The sequence below is a fragment of the Chelonia mydas genome, chromosome 12 (assembly GCF_015237465.2).
Source record: "Chelonia mydas isolate rCheMyd1 chromosome 12, rCheMyd1.pri.v2, whole genome shotgun sequence".
Classification (NCBI taxonomy): domain Eukaryota; kingdom Metazoa; phylum Chordata; order Testudines; family Cheloniidae; genus Chelonia; species Chelonia mydas.
Window position 1 is genome coordinate 36,724,626 of NC_051252.2, and position 14,675 is coordinate 36,739,300.

General features: G+C 48.3%; 1 protein-coding gene and 1 long non-coding RNA gene across 2 annotated transcripts in view; one reads left to right on the forward strand and one right to left on the reverse strand.

The window, feature by feature from the left end:
• Positions 1 to 14,675, forward strand: part of JPH3 (junctophilin 3) — a 112,922-nt gene that overhangs the window by 35,779 nt on the left and 62,468 nt on the right. The window lies entirely within an intron of this gene.
• LOC119563712 lies at positions 789 to 8,667 on the reverse strand. Its single transcript, XR_005222287.2, has 3 exons — positions 8,569 to 8,667; positions 7,190 to 7,306; positions 789 to 917 (listed from the first exon to the last, which is right to left on the reverse strand). It is a non-coding gene; the product is annotated as an uncharacterized LOC119563712 (long non-coding RNA).

Genomic DNA, 14,675 nt, shown 5'->3' on the forward strand with positions numbered 1-14,675 from the left:
CCAGAGGGACCTGCCAGATGCTTCCTGGGAGCCGCCCCAGGTAAGCACCACCGGGACTCCCCACCTCGCCCCCCGGCAGGTCCCTCTGGCTCTTAGGGGCGGGGTGGGCACCCTCTATGGTGGCCCACAAGACCCTCCTGCCCAGTTCTGGGGGCAGTCAGGGGAGGGGGGTGGATGGGGCAGGAGTCCCCGGGGGGCGGGGGTGGGCCACGACCCCCTCGTGGGAACCGGTTGTTAAGATTTTGGCAGCTCATCACTGCGTGTACCCAAGGAATTCCTGCATGTCCCAGGAAACCAGGCATTCAGCCTAGAGACTGTCTTCCTGAAGCTCTTCTTATTAACCACAGAGCAGTGCAAGGGACCTGAGGGAAAGACCCAGTTTTAGTTTTTAATTACACTTGGAAATTTTTCTCTCTTTGGTCCTGTGTTTGTTCTATCTAATCTATCTATCCATCCATCCTTTTCCACTCTTTCTCTCTGGGCCTTTGTGTGTGTGTGTCTCTCTCTCTCTTGGACTTTGTTTTCCTGTTCTCTCTCTCTTTCCCAGTGCTGACCTGCTCTTGGGTACATATTGGCAGATGCTTGCTAGGCCGTGTGATTAAATGCAGAGCCCCTGGAAGACCAGCACGCTATGCCACTCACTGATGGTCACAATGCTTTCCATGATTCAGCGGCAGGGACATTTCCATCAAAGCTAGGGCAGGTGGGCTGCGCAGGGGGAAGGCCTCACTGTGACCCACTTTCCCTCCTACCCACTCTCACCCTATTTCCCTCTGCATGGCTCACCTGGGTGGCATAGTGCTGGCCTCTCAGGTACGGGAGCTGCGTGTGCCTTAACTCACACTTCTCGTAGCGCTGGTATGCTCTGTGTCTGTTCTGTGCCGCCCACGAGACTTTTAGCAAGATCCAGAGAATTCCTGTCAGTCAAGGGAAAACCCATTCATCAGGGTGAGGCGGAAATGCAGCGTCGCCCACCTGAGAGGCTTCTGGAATGCAGGGACGATGGCCTTGCAGTCACTTGGCTGAGGAAATCTCATCTGGGCCTATGTGCCTCCCCCATGTTCCCCTAGAGCCCCCACCTGGAAAATATCCATCCCAGGGCTAGAATAAGAGATACATGTGTTGCCAAAAAACAAACCAAACAAAAAACACTTCAGCTTTATATGAAAAAAATGATCCTATTTTCAGATCTCTGTAAAAGCCTTGGGAATGCTGGGGTTGGGGGGAAAAAGAGTCCCTCTCTCCCTCTTTCCTTCTCTTTCTTTAAATACTTAGAGCCAAATTCTATTATTATTATTATAAACTGCTTGTATTACAGTAGCACATAGAGGCCCCAGCTGAAATCTGGGCTCCATTGTGCAAGGTGCTGTCCATACACACAGGAAGAGTCAGTTCCTGCGACCAAAGGGTTTACCGTCTAAATAGACAATACTGTCAAAGGGCAGGAGAATGGAAGAATCATTATACCCATTTTACAGCTGGGGAACTGAAAAACAGAGAGGAAGTGACAAGGTCACACAGGAAGTCTGCGGTAGAAGTCACAATCGAACGCAGACGTGCTCAGTACCAGTCCCGTGCCTTCTGCAAAAAAACATCCTTCTGCCCCATGTCCCCTGTGCAACCCTAGACAATTCACTGGGGAGGCTGTGACCCTTCAAATTCAGTGGACACACTTTCCCCACAAGTTAGAATAGTTTGACAGTGGGTTGGATTCAGGTCTTGGCTACTCCACCATGACCTGCATTTTTTCATTAAGGCATTAATGCTTGCGTATATCAAAGAGGGGTGAATTTTAGAGCTCTTGGCAGTGAGCATGGGGGTGGTAGAGCTGGCTGGAGATGAGCAGTTGCTGTACGGGTATTGTGCAAGCATGCCCACCCAGCTCTGCTAATGTCCCACAATCCAGACCTATGTAGCACCTGTGCTCTTCCAGCTCCAACACACAGCTGTGCTAATGAACCCTAGTTCTGACCTACAGCCCCCTGGCTATTCCAGATGTGGGATCCCCATAAAGATCCTCCAATGTCCCTCATTCCTGACTCACTCCACCCCCTTGCTGTTCCAGTCCTGAGCTCTCCTGTGCCCCTCAGTCCCGATCTGCCACTCCCCATACTATTCTAGTCTTTTGGGCTCCCTCCATTTTCTCTGCTGATATTTCTGCATCCTGACCTGCCACCCCTTCTGATATTCTAGTGCCAGCTTTCCTTTCAATGGACACTGCAAATTTAAATAAAGTAATAATGGCATTGATTCCCAGCCCATTCAGCAGCCCAGTGACCAGGCAAAAGCATGGGGGAGTGTTATCCAACACCTCCCATTACCCAGGCTCCTCACTGTTTGAAAAGCCTTGCTAAGTAGCCGCTGTTCCAACCCTATGTTTGTCCCATGAGAAGTTCCATTTATTCCTTTCCTTGTTCCAGTGTCCCCTCTCCCATTCCATTCTTAATAGAAATCTTTAGACTTATGGAAGCTTGGTTGTGGAGCGGTGGTGGGGAATAGGGAAGGACATATGCTAATGATGTGTTCAGAACAATGTGATCCAGAGACAGATTAAACTATTCTCTCTCTGTAGCCAGCTAGCTAGATTTATACAAATGCGCATGACAGATATACACAGCTAACTCACTGGTTCCCAAAATCTACCTGAGAGCCTAATGACTCAGAACCTACTCCAGGCAAAAGAGAGGAGGGCTGGGGAGAAAAGGCTCCTCCGTTGATTAAATGTCCCTTAATATTACTGCTCAGTGCCTTAAGGCTGCGGTGCAGAGACGGTTTATTACAGCATAGCGTTTCCTCTCTGTTTTCTGAGTGAGATGAAATTAATTAGAAAGGAAAGGGGCGAGAAAAAGAAAAGAAGTCTGGTGCCACCCAGCTCTAACCGGATAAGACAAACTGTAAGTTTCAATCATCCGTATTCAAAGTGACACTTAAAAACCTTTATCAGAAAGTGGGCTGGATCTCTTATCTGAGTGTGAATGAGCCTCCTGGGCTTATTTTTTGAGCACATTTGCATTTGATGATACTTTCTAACTGGTGTTGTATCAAATTATTGTCAAAGTTTAGAAAAGAAAAGAGAAGATAACTGTAGAACACAAGCAAGTCCAGATCAGTCAACGTGGTTTTGGGGGCCTGGCTGATTTGATCCACCCCCAGGTCTCCAGCAATATCATGAACTATTGCCACAAGTTTTGGCTGTGCCTTTTGTTCTGATAGGAGGTGCCTTATCTGAGCACCCGTGAATTCTTCATCCCAGGGTGATAACTCACTCATAATAGTGGAGCGGGGTGTGTGATTGATCTGTCCTGAAAGACCAATAACGCAGGAGTGCTGGAGGAGACATAATTCAGAACTGGCGATGCTTCAATTAGCTTGTGGCATTTAAAGTTATAGCTTCTATTTGTTTTTGTTTTTTTAAAGGAAGGAAAATATCAAACTTGACAAGTGTGCTTGTGTTTGTAATTAGCTCTCCCCCACCCCAAAACACTCAATGCAGCAGAAGTCCAGGGCCAAGAAAATGGCGGATGGAAGGAAGCTTGCACTGAGCTCTGCCCCTGAGGAGCAAGCCCCTCTGGGGAACAAACTCCTTGTGAGTGCATGGGATCTGAAGCTGTAGTAGCCACAGGTGGTTATCTCATCAGATCTTGCAAAATGAGCTGAATCAGCCCTGGTCAGTGCTCAGCTTGGAGGCTTGCAAGGGAAACCCAGGGCAGTGGAGGAAGGGCTGCTGGTGACTCCATAGGTGACCCCATCTCCTAGTACTGAACCAACGCCCTTCACTGTGGGGCCCTGTATCTTTCAGACAGAGGTGAAAGTAAGTCGGTACAGTCTGGTATGACATACTGGCAAGAGCCAGTGCGCTGTGCCAGACTGGACTGGCTTCCCTAGGCTGGCGATTTAAAGGGCCTGGGACTCCCTGCAGTGGTCAGAGCCTGTGGCCCTTTAAATCGCCGCCCCAGCCTGGCTGCCGGAGCCCCGGAGTAGCGGCGGCAGGGCTCCGGTGGTGATTTAAAGGGCCAGGGGCTCTGGGCGCTGTGGGGAGCCCCGGGCTAGCGGCGGCAGAGCTCTGGCGGTGATTTAAAGACCCTGGAGCTCTGCTGCGGTAGCGGCGGCCAGAGCCCTGGGCCCTTTAAATTGCCCCAGGGCTCCCAGCCACCTCTGCAGCTGGTAGCTCTGTGGGTGATTTAAAGGCCCTGGGCCTCCCAGCCACAGCTGGAGCCCCAGGGCCTTTAAATCTTGATTTAAAGGGCCCAGGTATTTAAAGGCCATGCCTCTTCTGGTTGAGGCCACAAACCCCTGCTCAGGACTACGAAATACTGGTAAGTCCTTTAAGTTGCTTTCACCCCTGCTTTCAGATGAGATGCAAAACTGAGTTCCTGACCTGTCTTGAAAAGAGAAAAGGAGTACTTGTGGCACCTTAGAGACGAACCAATTTATTTGAGCATAAGCTTTCGTGAGCTACATCTCACTTCATCAGATGCATGTAGCTCACGAAAGCTTTTCTTTTTGCGAATACAGACTAACACGGCTGCTACTCTGAAACCTGACCTGTCTTGATCATTAATAGATCCCATAGTATTTTCCCCAACAGTAGGGGGGTTAACTCTAGCATCCTGGCCAAATCCCAACTTCGGTAACCACATTCTGTCTCCCAACTTGGGTACGGTACTTATTTTTTGTGCAGAACTGTGCTGTTGTTGCTGTGTATTGTTAAATGGCTGATGCATGCCATCCCAGAGGTGGCTGCATTTCAGTAATGGGTCAAGGGAACCCAGTATATACTATAGCTTGTGTAAACACTCCACTTGTAAAGTTTGTTATGCATACCGAGATCTTTGGAGGACAGTGGCTATATATCTTTTAGCTGTTTAAAGAGACACCATTAACTTAAAAATCATTTTCCCATCTGAAAATCTTGTACCCATTATTGTTGCACTTAATGCCTAGGATTTCTATAACTGAAAGAGATGAAGGAAAACACTGTTTTCTCTATTTCTGGTTTACTTTGTGCATTTTGACAGCACTTTGCATGCAGTCAGTTTCACTATTTATTTGACAGTGCATGCCCTTTCCCATGCTCTGCAAAAGGAACAGTGGCAGCATCAAACTCAAAACTGAAAGTGAACTGGCAGCCAGCAAGTATGCACACAGACAGAGAGAAAGGAGCCAGAATATTTCTGGGAGTGTTGCTTTTGAGTGCACCCCTAAAGACACTTCCAACCATCACAAAAAGGAGTAAACACAAGCCTTTGCATTTATAAAGGAATTTTAACAAATCAGGACACGCCAAGGTCTATCAGAAACTGGTATAGTCAATTTAAGAGATTCCAGTTGACAGAGTACTTTTAACGACCGCTTACTCACCCTACTCCCTTTAGAGCCAGCAACGGTAACACTACCAGGAGGCCATGGGGAGTCTGATCTCTGCATTCTGTAGGACTGCTCCCTATACCTTTCCCAGTCAGCTGTTATCTAGCCTTCTCTTCAGTAGGCCCCTAAGAAAGAAAGAGAGCATGGCCTCATGCAGAATTGAAAGCTGTGTTCTTTTTATTTTGCAAACACTGTTTCCGGCGTGTGAAGACGGCTTGTCTATTGAAAAGACCCTTGGAGATTATTTAGCCCAGCGTACATTCATTCCCTTGTAAGCAGATAGTTCTTGTAAGTTTCCTTTGAAATGTTATGGGCTAAATTCTCAGCTCCATGTAAATCAGTGTCATTCCACTGAAGTACGCTGGAGCTATGCCAATTTTCACCAGCTAAGAATCTAGCCCTGTATGATTTCATTTCTGAACATTATGATTCTCAGCTTCTACAATCTTTAAAAGGTTTCAGAGTAACAGCCGTGTTAGTCTGTATTCGCAAAAAGAAAAGGAGTACTTGTGGCACCTTAGAGACTAACCAATTTATTTGAGCATGAGCTTTCGTGAGCTACAGCTCACTTCATCGGTGCATCCGATGAAGTGAGCTGTAGCTCACGAAAGCTCATGCTCAAATAAATTGGTTAGTCTCTAAGGTGCCACAAGTACTCCTTTTCTTTTTGCGAATCTTTAAAAGGCCACTCAACTCCAAGATGGTCCAAAAGTTAGAGTCTGCAAACAACATTTTACAAAACGTAAGAGCAATTAGAAATGTTTTCATGTTTTTATCTATTTAAATGTCTCTATTTATTACAATTTTGTTAAAATCATCAGCATTCCCCTGCAGCATCTGCAGCCCAGATGCTGCAATGTTAGTAAGTGGAACCTGAAAGGGAAACCAACTGTCACCAAAAATGAAAATCTCTTCACTGAATTTCACTGTCCAAATGGAGAGAAATTAAAAAAAAGTAAAAATGCAGCATAACTAGTGACAGGTCAATTGGATTCTCAACACTGTTTCAGTTTTAACAAACCGGAGTTAGTGGTAACATAGGAAAGGAAGTTTGTTCAAAATGTTTTTAACTTAAACTTTGGATAAATAAGAATTAGGGATGGAGTTTTTCCAGATTTCCTTTAATGCAATTAAAATGAAAGAATATGGTTCTAATTCGCCACTCTCTTACATATGCTGGTGTAGCTCCAGTGAAGTCAATGGGGTACCAGAGCAAGGGATCAGGTCTTATGTGTTTGGAAATTAACACTGACATTATCCATTGAATTTCATTTTTTTAAAAATAAACATGGAATCCCTCCAAGCCTACTTAGAATGTATTTCCATGGTGCCCAGAAGAACCTTCTGTTTGTATTATGGGATGTTTCATTCACATTTCGCTACTTAGCTTTACTCCACAGTTCCATAGCCTAGAAGGAAGCAGAACTAGACACCAGACCCTCTGTCACCTAGTGATGGATGGACTCCAATAGGTTAAGCGTACAGGTGGCCCAAGCAAACAAGATTTAGAGCTGGGTCATATAGTGTCCCTCATTGCTGAAAAGATACAGGACCTGATTGTAATGGGTGGGAATTCTTTGCTGGGGTTACTGCATGCCCACAGGCCCTATAGTTCTCCTTGACTATCTTGTAGCATGAACAACACACTCTTTGCTGCCCACTGTCACCAGTCAGGGTCTCCCTAATTCCTGGAATGGACCAGGCAGTCAGGAAAGGGACCACTGACTACACTACAGGTCCTAATCCCTTCAAAGACTGGGGATATTCAGCATATAAACTGGTCACGTCAGGACATGTCTTACGGAAATAATTTTGTCAATACCTTAACCAGCTGCTCCTCGGAAGAACAACTTCTAAACCACTCAATAGGTGATGCTACTCCCAGGTTAGTCCCAAGTACGGCACAGGAATTGGTTCAAGATGTATTACAGTTGAGCCACTAAGAAAATGACGAGAAAAATATAATTAAGTTTGCCGTCCACAGCGGATGAATTGGGCCAAAATCTGTAATAGTGACATTCAACTTTAGAAAGGGGAACTTGAAAATAATTTTTTTTTTTAAAAAAAGAACAAGATAGTCAAAAAGAACCGGACAAAGATGAGACTATTAAAATCCTTAGATTCGGCATGAGTGCTACTTCAGGGTGCTATAACAGAGTCAAAGAAGGCCTGCATGCTCCAACAGAAAGAAGGAAGCTGGAAGGCAAGAAAAATCCCTCTATAGTTAAATGGCAAGGTGCAAAAGGTTATTTGAGCCATACAGGTCTCCTTCAAAAATCCAGCCCGAATGAAACCACGGAACAGAACACTTACGGTCCAAAACATTCTAAAGCTACAATAAAGTTACTACAGGCAGTACACTGAGTTATAACAATGCTACTCTAGTTCTTTGTAAAGCTTATGCACAGCATCTTATATTTGTACTTAGCTGTGCTTACACTTGCACTTAAGGTTTCTGCTAGCTTTTTTGATGCCTCAGGGAGCTATCTATGGGGCTCTTTCTTGAGTTTATTCCTACTCCCTTGTGTGTGTGTCATCAGAAGTGTCTTTGTAACAGATGGCAGAGCAGTGAGGAATCTGAACTGGTGGTAGGAAGCAATGGTCCACGTACAGCTGGGTTTCCTGTTTCCTGTCTTCGGTGAGGAACCATTTGGGGCCAGGGTGAAGGGGAATTTGTTGCTCACAGATTTAAGCTGAAATGGGTCATGGTTAAATATGATGTTGGAGGCTGACTGAGCGTGAAAGTTCAACTTTGAGGAGCAGCAGCAATGAGCCGTGTCCCGCGCTGACCTATTTTAAACAGTGAGAGCAGCTATTACCTAAAGCAGTGAGCACGAGAAACGCAGCCATTCATAATTCATGCTGTAATTGTCTCCTGAGCTTGGGAATTGTGGGGGGAGGGGCGCAAACTAGAGGGCATGGCATTGTCCTGGGCAATGACCTGAGTGGACAGACATATGTTAATGGCACACAGCCTGTGGAAAGGGACTGGGAACCACCTGACACTGGGACAGAGCCTGAGTGAGTAGGGGAGAGGTGCGTTCTTAGAGAATGGGGCCTGAGCCGTGAGGGAACCATGTGCCTGTGAGAGGGGGCTAACCGTGTGATGCTGTACAGGGATGCCTGTGGAAAGCACGCAGGGAGCCAGGTGTTCCTAAGGATGTGGCCTGTGCAAGGGGGAGTGTCACAGGGTTTGCTCACCACTAGTGCACCTCCTGCTGGTCGCTCTTGAGATTAGCTGATTCCAGGTCCAACGCCGTCTTTCTGCCCCTCATCACATGCCCTGTCTTCTCTCCCGGCTGTCAGCAAGGCAAGATGCGCTGTGTTCATAGCTTAGCCCTCTCATCAAGTCACATGTGTCCTCCCTTTCTGGCGTATCCAAGTCTCTTCTTAGGAACAGGCTCAGGCACTCTTCCCGTTCACTGCCCAGCCAGTGCCACTTCCCCCCTGGCAGGTATGGATGCCAGTTTTGGTTGGATGTATTCCTGGAGGTTTCTTCACATGGCATAATCTTTAATTAAAGATTAATTTTTAATTCCTGGAGACTCCAGGCCAATCCTGGAGGGTTGGCAACCCTCCTGGTAGGAGAAGCCAGCCCCACCCTCTACTCCAGGTTCCAGCTCAGGGACCCTCTAATCAGCAGGCAAAGTCTGCATCATTTTAAACCTTGCTGCCTTTTCCCTGAGCCTTTCCTCACCTTCTGGTTCTCCCCCTTCTCTGGGTTTGCCAGCCCCAAAACTCCCTCCTCCCAGGGAGTAACTGCAGGCTACTTGGGCTCTGTAGCCCCCAAACACCCCTCTCTTTTCCCAGGAAGTGACTGCAGACCCCTTCCCTGCAGCCCCTTCTCTGCTGCCAACTTCCTGCCCTTATAAACCCAGCCCATCTAGCTCCTTCCTCAGCTGGGCTCCCACATTATTCAGTCAGAGGATTACATAAGCCACCTATTCCCCTCAGCTTTGGCCTGGTTAATTGGCCCTCTCCTTAGCCTACGTTAACCCCTTCAGGGCAAGTGAGGGGTGGACACCCCAGCAAAGGGAGCCATGTAATCCTAGGGGTGGGCGCTGTGCCAGGAGAGTGGGAATTATGCCACCTTTCCCCCACTCTGCAGCAGCCCTGGAAACGGCCATTTTGGGGGCAGGTTTCTGAGGCAGAGCCTGGCTTTTTCCTCAGCCAGTAATGCTTCTATCCATTGTGATTGGGGCTCTAGGATTCAAGGCAGCTCAGTTAGAGGAGAAGGAAATGTCCATGGTGGGGGACAACCTCCTCCCCCAAGCCTGCCGTGGTGACAGCTCACTTGGACCCCAATTTATCAGAAAGGGCCTGGTCCTTGCTCCAGTTTGGGCCTTCTACCCACCCACTCACTTGCCTTAGGGAATCAGTCAGGGGTTTTCATCTTAAGGGCAGCTTTGTCTTCCACGTTGTTCTAAAACCACAGCTGCTTCTCTGTCCCAAGGATCTCTCCAGTCCAAAAGCTCAGGGGAAATGGCTTTGGGTTCCAAACCCTCATAGGAGACCCATTTCCCTCTCTCTTCAGTCAGCACCCAAAAGGCCCAGAACATGAGGGCATGTGTGATTCCAGTTCCTTCTCATTTCCTCAAATACCTCAAGGTTTCCAGCCCTCCGCAGCCTCTGTCCAGCCCTCACAAAGTCTGAGATACTGCAGGAGTCTCCAGAGAGATTCCAAGAGGAAGTAAAGAGCCAACAAAATAGCACCATTGTGGGGAGTTTTTTGTCTGATGCTTCCTGTGGCATTCTCAGCTTCTCAGCTAAATCCTTCCTTTGCAGCCCCTTACTGCAGGGGGGAAAAGAGAGTAAAACCACCAACCAGGCACCTTCTCAAAGAGGGGTCCGCCTCCAGGCCAGTCCCTATGGGGGACAGGGAGGGAGTGCCACCCAGCCCCCAGCTCCACTTTGACCCAGCCCCAGCTGTGGCCCCACTCCCGGCCGTGGCTCCATTCCTGGTCTCGGCCATGGTTCTCGGGCCCCGGCCTCAGCCCTACTCCCGGCTTCAGCCCCACTCCCAGCCACAACTCCTGACCATGGCTCCTGGGGGGCGGGGGGAGACACAGGCTGGTTCCATTACAGGTAAGGGGGAGCGTGACGGAAAAAGTTTGGGGACCACTGCTCCAGTTCCCTTACTCTTGGTGAATCTCACTCACTGCACCCAAACAGTAACATCCCCTCCCCACCAGTTCCCTCCAGCCCCACGCCCCTTTTAAGATGACATGTAGGGAGAAGGCTAAAGAGGCTTTCCTGATGGTCGACTCCCTGGAGAAGATCACAGAGGGGGCTGGAGGAGATGGCAGGCAGATGCAGGATTCCGTAAGGCCTTGCAGGCAAGCCTGAAAAGCTCAAACTAAACACAGAAGGACAGAGGCACTAGGGGAAGGATCAGAAGCGACATCATGGCCCAAGTGACAGGGAAATCAGGAATTTTTGTTGCAGCACTTTGGAGGGGAGTGGGAAGCAGGGCGCTTGGAGAGGAAGGCTAATTTTAGTTGGGGGAGGGAAGAGTGGTTCTCTGCACCTTACTATCTTACATTTAACTGCCACCCTCCATCCAGAACAATGAGCATTTACTGCAGACAGCAATACCTATGGTGCTTTCAGACCCGGCCCCCATGCTGCTTGTCAGTTTCAGGTGAGGGGGGTCACTGTGTGTTTGGTTACAAATGGAAGAGCTGTGTTCAGGCAAATGCCAAGCACAGGAAGTCATTCAGTGCTGTCTCCTTTCTATACTCTGCTATCTTTCTCTCCTCCCTCCCTGCATCACAGCCCACCTCCTACTGACAGGGGGTCAGAAGATACCGCAGTCGGATGTGATTAGGATCAGCTGTTATTCCTCTCTTGTCCTTATAACAAACTGTGCAGCTGTCAGGCTGGATAAAATGGGTGCCTTCTGACTCATTGTGCAGCCAGCATGTCCACCTCCGGGCCAGAAAGTTGGATGAATGGCACAGAAAGGCAAAGATCTCCAGCTGGATTCCATGAGCATTTAAGGGATCCCTGATGGAAAAATTACATAATCAGCGATTGTTGGCACTCAAGGTCTGCCCTCTCTGATCAGCATCTGTTTGAGTTCCTCTGCACGGCAAGGCTGATAACTTCCTGCGCAGACCAGACTTAGAGACTGTATTCAGTGTGGGATCTTAGTGGAAATGCTCAGATTCCGCGGTGATGGGCTCTGTGTACAAGGACCCATCAAAACAGAGCAGCACTGTACTAGCTGTCGCTCTTATGCAGAGATACAGCCATCCTCCTACCCTAAGCCCTTGTGTTTACAAGCCATCTACATAGAATACAGAATTACTGCTGCAGAACGCCCCCATCAGTCGCATGGTGAGGCCCAGACCAGCCATCTCGAGTCATGGCCCCTCGGACTCCCACGCACTTAGCAATCTGCATAAGGGCAGAGTTTTATTCCACCTTCTTGGTGGGGATGGAGTGCAGGGCAATACATTTTGATGGCTGCACAATACAAAATTGCTTTGCGTATATGCTCAGAAATGAATCTGCTGGAAAATCCTCAGGAAGTTTTACATCAAATGATTTTGTTAAAAAAAAACAACGTCCAACAGGAAGCTAAATGCTTCCAGTTCTCTTTGGCTATATCTTATTTAACTTGGCTGTTTAAACAGCTATTACCTTGTTCCTGAGAGGACAACCTAGCGGTATCTTTCTTTTATAGCTATCATGTCTTTCTACAGCTAAACTCCTCTTCTTCTGACTTGGCGTTTTCCACCTGTGAAATGTTTTGCACCCACTAAGTAGGACGTGAACTTACACACTCAAGATACGTAGCATTGGTTTATAATAAACAGGTGTTTGTCCGATCATTTACGTCAATTGCTCATTGAAATAACATTGTGAGATCAGAAATCACTATCCTATTGAATCAGGCACTGCCACTGTCCCATTCAGTATCCTGTACATTGATGTGTCTGTGTGCCTCGTCCTTTCCTTTTTCAAGCTGACTTGTCCTATGTTATTCAGTGGAACCATCATTCCAGTCATCCTTTCAATGTTTTTTACTGTGCCAGTGATATATAAATAAAGGAAGTGGGTTGATTACCTCCTATCACAATTATCTGGTACCAGTATCTCCTAACATAGGCACCAGTTTGGAGTACATGAGCTCTGAGGAGGCCCTGTGCTGTTATATCTCAGCATGCCTGACAGTGATACACACTGGAAAAGCCATTTTCACCTTACAGCCAAGCAGCAGAGGTGTAATGAAAGCACAGTAAGGAGTTAAAAGCCCCGGAGGAGTGTTGTGAGGGTGAAGCTAATGCAAGGGTGGAGACTGGTTAGTGGTGCATGTAGTCAGGGATCGCAGAGTGGATGTGTGGGCAAGGCCTGGTTGGTGAAGAAGGAACAGTCGGAAGCTGAACGTTCTGTCCCTGTGCGGCAGTCTTCTTTACATTGGGGCCAGCTGGGAACAGGCAGAAATGACACAGCACGGTAGTGAGACAGGAAGAATCTGAGGGTGATTCATTCCTGGCACTTACCACTTTCAAGGGACGAGGAAACAACATGAGGAGATGGGCAGCATGTGGGGTTCAGTTGCCAGCTTTTAGAGAGAAATATAATATCTTATCCTGCATGAAAAGCTGCTGGAGCCAGCTGTATCGTCCTCACCGTGTCCTTCGTCCTCATCACCACCTGCTGCTCTTGCCTGACAGAGACACTGCAGTCCATCCCAGACCAGATGCTATGTCTGATTTCTAATCCGAGCCCGTGACAGGCTTACAGCACGTATTGAGCTAATAACACCGCTGTTCTGCTGGGGACCAGCTCCATTGCAGAATCGACCCTTCCAATGGAATTTGCAAAATCACTGTAGCCTCCTCCTCTCACCCAGTGGGGCAGCCTGACAGGTTATCACCTCCGTGGCGTGGCTACATGGCTTGGCAGGATAAGGCAAGGAGTGCAGGGACGGCATTAGGATCACAATAACTTCCAGCCTACTGGGACAAACACCTCCCTAGTGTAACTCCATTGACATCAGTGGGCTTACACCAGAGATGAATTTGGCCCACTCAGTATATCGACAACACGGATCAGTGATAGCTCAGAAGTTCCCATGCTGCAACCCTCAGTCCCCAAGTGCAGTCAGTGGGACTACCTGTAGGAGTGAGTGTCACTCCCATGAGTAAGGGACCACAGATGTCTCCAGCTGTCCTCTCCTTGTTCCTTTAAAGCAGTAACTCTCCCTGTCATCACGTGACAGCTACTTGGAGACATTTTACAGTGGCCTTTGTGGCTCCCCTGCTGGTGCGGAGGGAAAAGGAGGCAGGGTGTGTGTAATACAAGCATGTCTCCTCTGACTCCAGGCTGTGCCTCACCAACACACAACTGACTTCCAACGTGGCCAAAACACACTGGGCAAAGAGCAGCCACCTTGCCCTGCCTCCCCTGGGAAGTTTTCAACTTCTCAGGCATCCTTGAGACAGGGATCATCTCTGCTCACCTCACCTGAGGTCTCCGGCTTCCCCCCAGTCTCTGCAGAGCAGGTTTCATATACACCCTTCTGGGGCAATGAGTGAGGCTCTAATGGCTTGTGGAGTTAGACACACCCCAGGGGGAAGATGCATAGACAGGGTGATCCAGGACCTCCTTGTGGGCCATATTGGTTCACAGACCTGCCATTGCTGGAGTGTGAACCTTCTCTTCCACAGCTCCTGGAAAAGCCTCTTTTTCTTTCTGCCTTATCGACTCACGGATTTTCTCTCTCTGGACCATGCCTCAGTGCTGGGACTGCCTGTTGTTTCTGCACGTTATTATCTACCTCTCTAAAGCATTTTGAGCTATGGGCATTATGTGACAGAAGGACCAGTTCCTCCTCCTGTGGGAGCAAGATCAGGCACCGCAGCTGCATTGTGCTGTCTTCCTTGGCACACTGCTCGTATCTCTCAGGTGGCTTCTTGTAGCAGAAGTTCCTCACATGACTCCCCAGCTTCCCGCTGCTAAAGGTTTTCCTGTGCAAAGAACAGAGACTGCAGAGCTGCTTTTCTTTGTGATCTAGAGGAGAGACAGAGAGAACCTCCCACATCCAGTGCGGCTGGTTTTCAGGCCTCATGGCAATGGTGTATATGCCTCCATGTCCGACTGTCCCCATTCCTCCTCTTCACAACAGGGTCAGGGAAAGAGCCTACTGTGAAGTACTAGAAACCGGGGGGGGGGGGGAGGGGCCTCGTCTCATTGAGGACCTTATCTCTTTTGTGCATTAAAAATCCCAGACAGGACACTTTTCATGATCATAGGCATATTAACCTCAGTATCCTGGCCAATTTCCAATTGGAGCAACC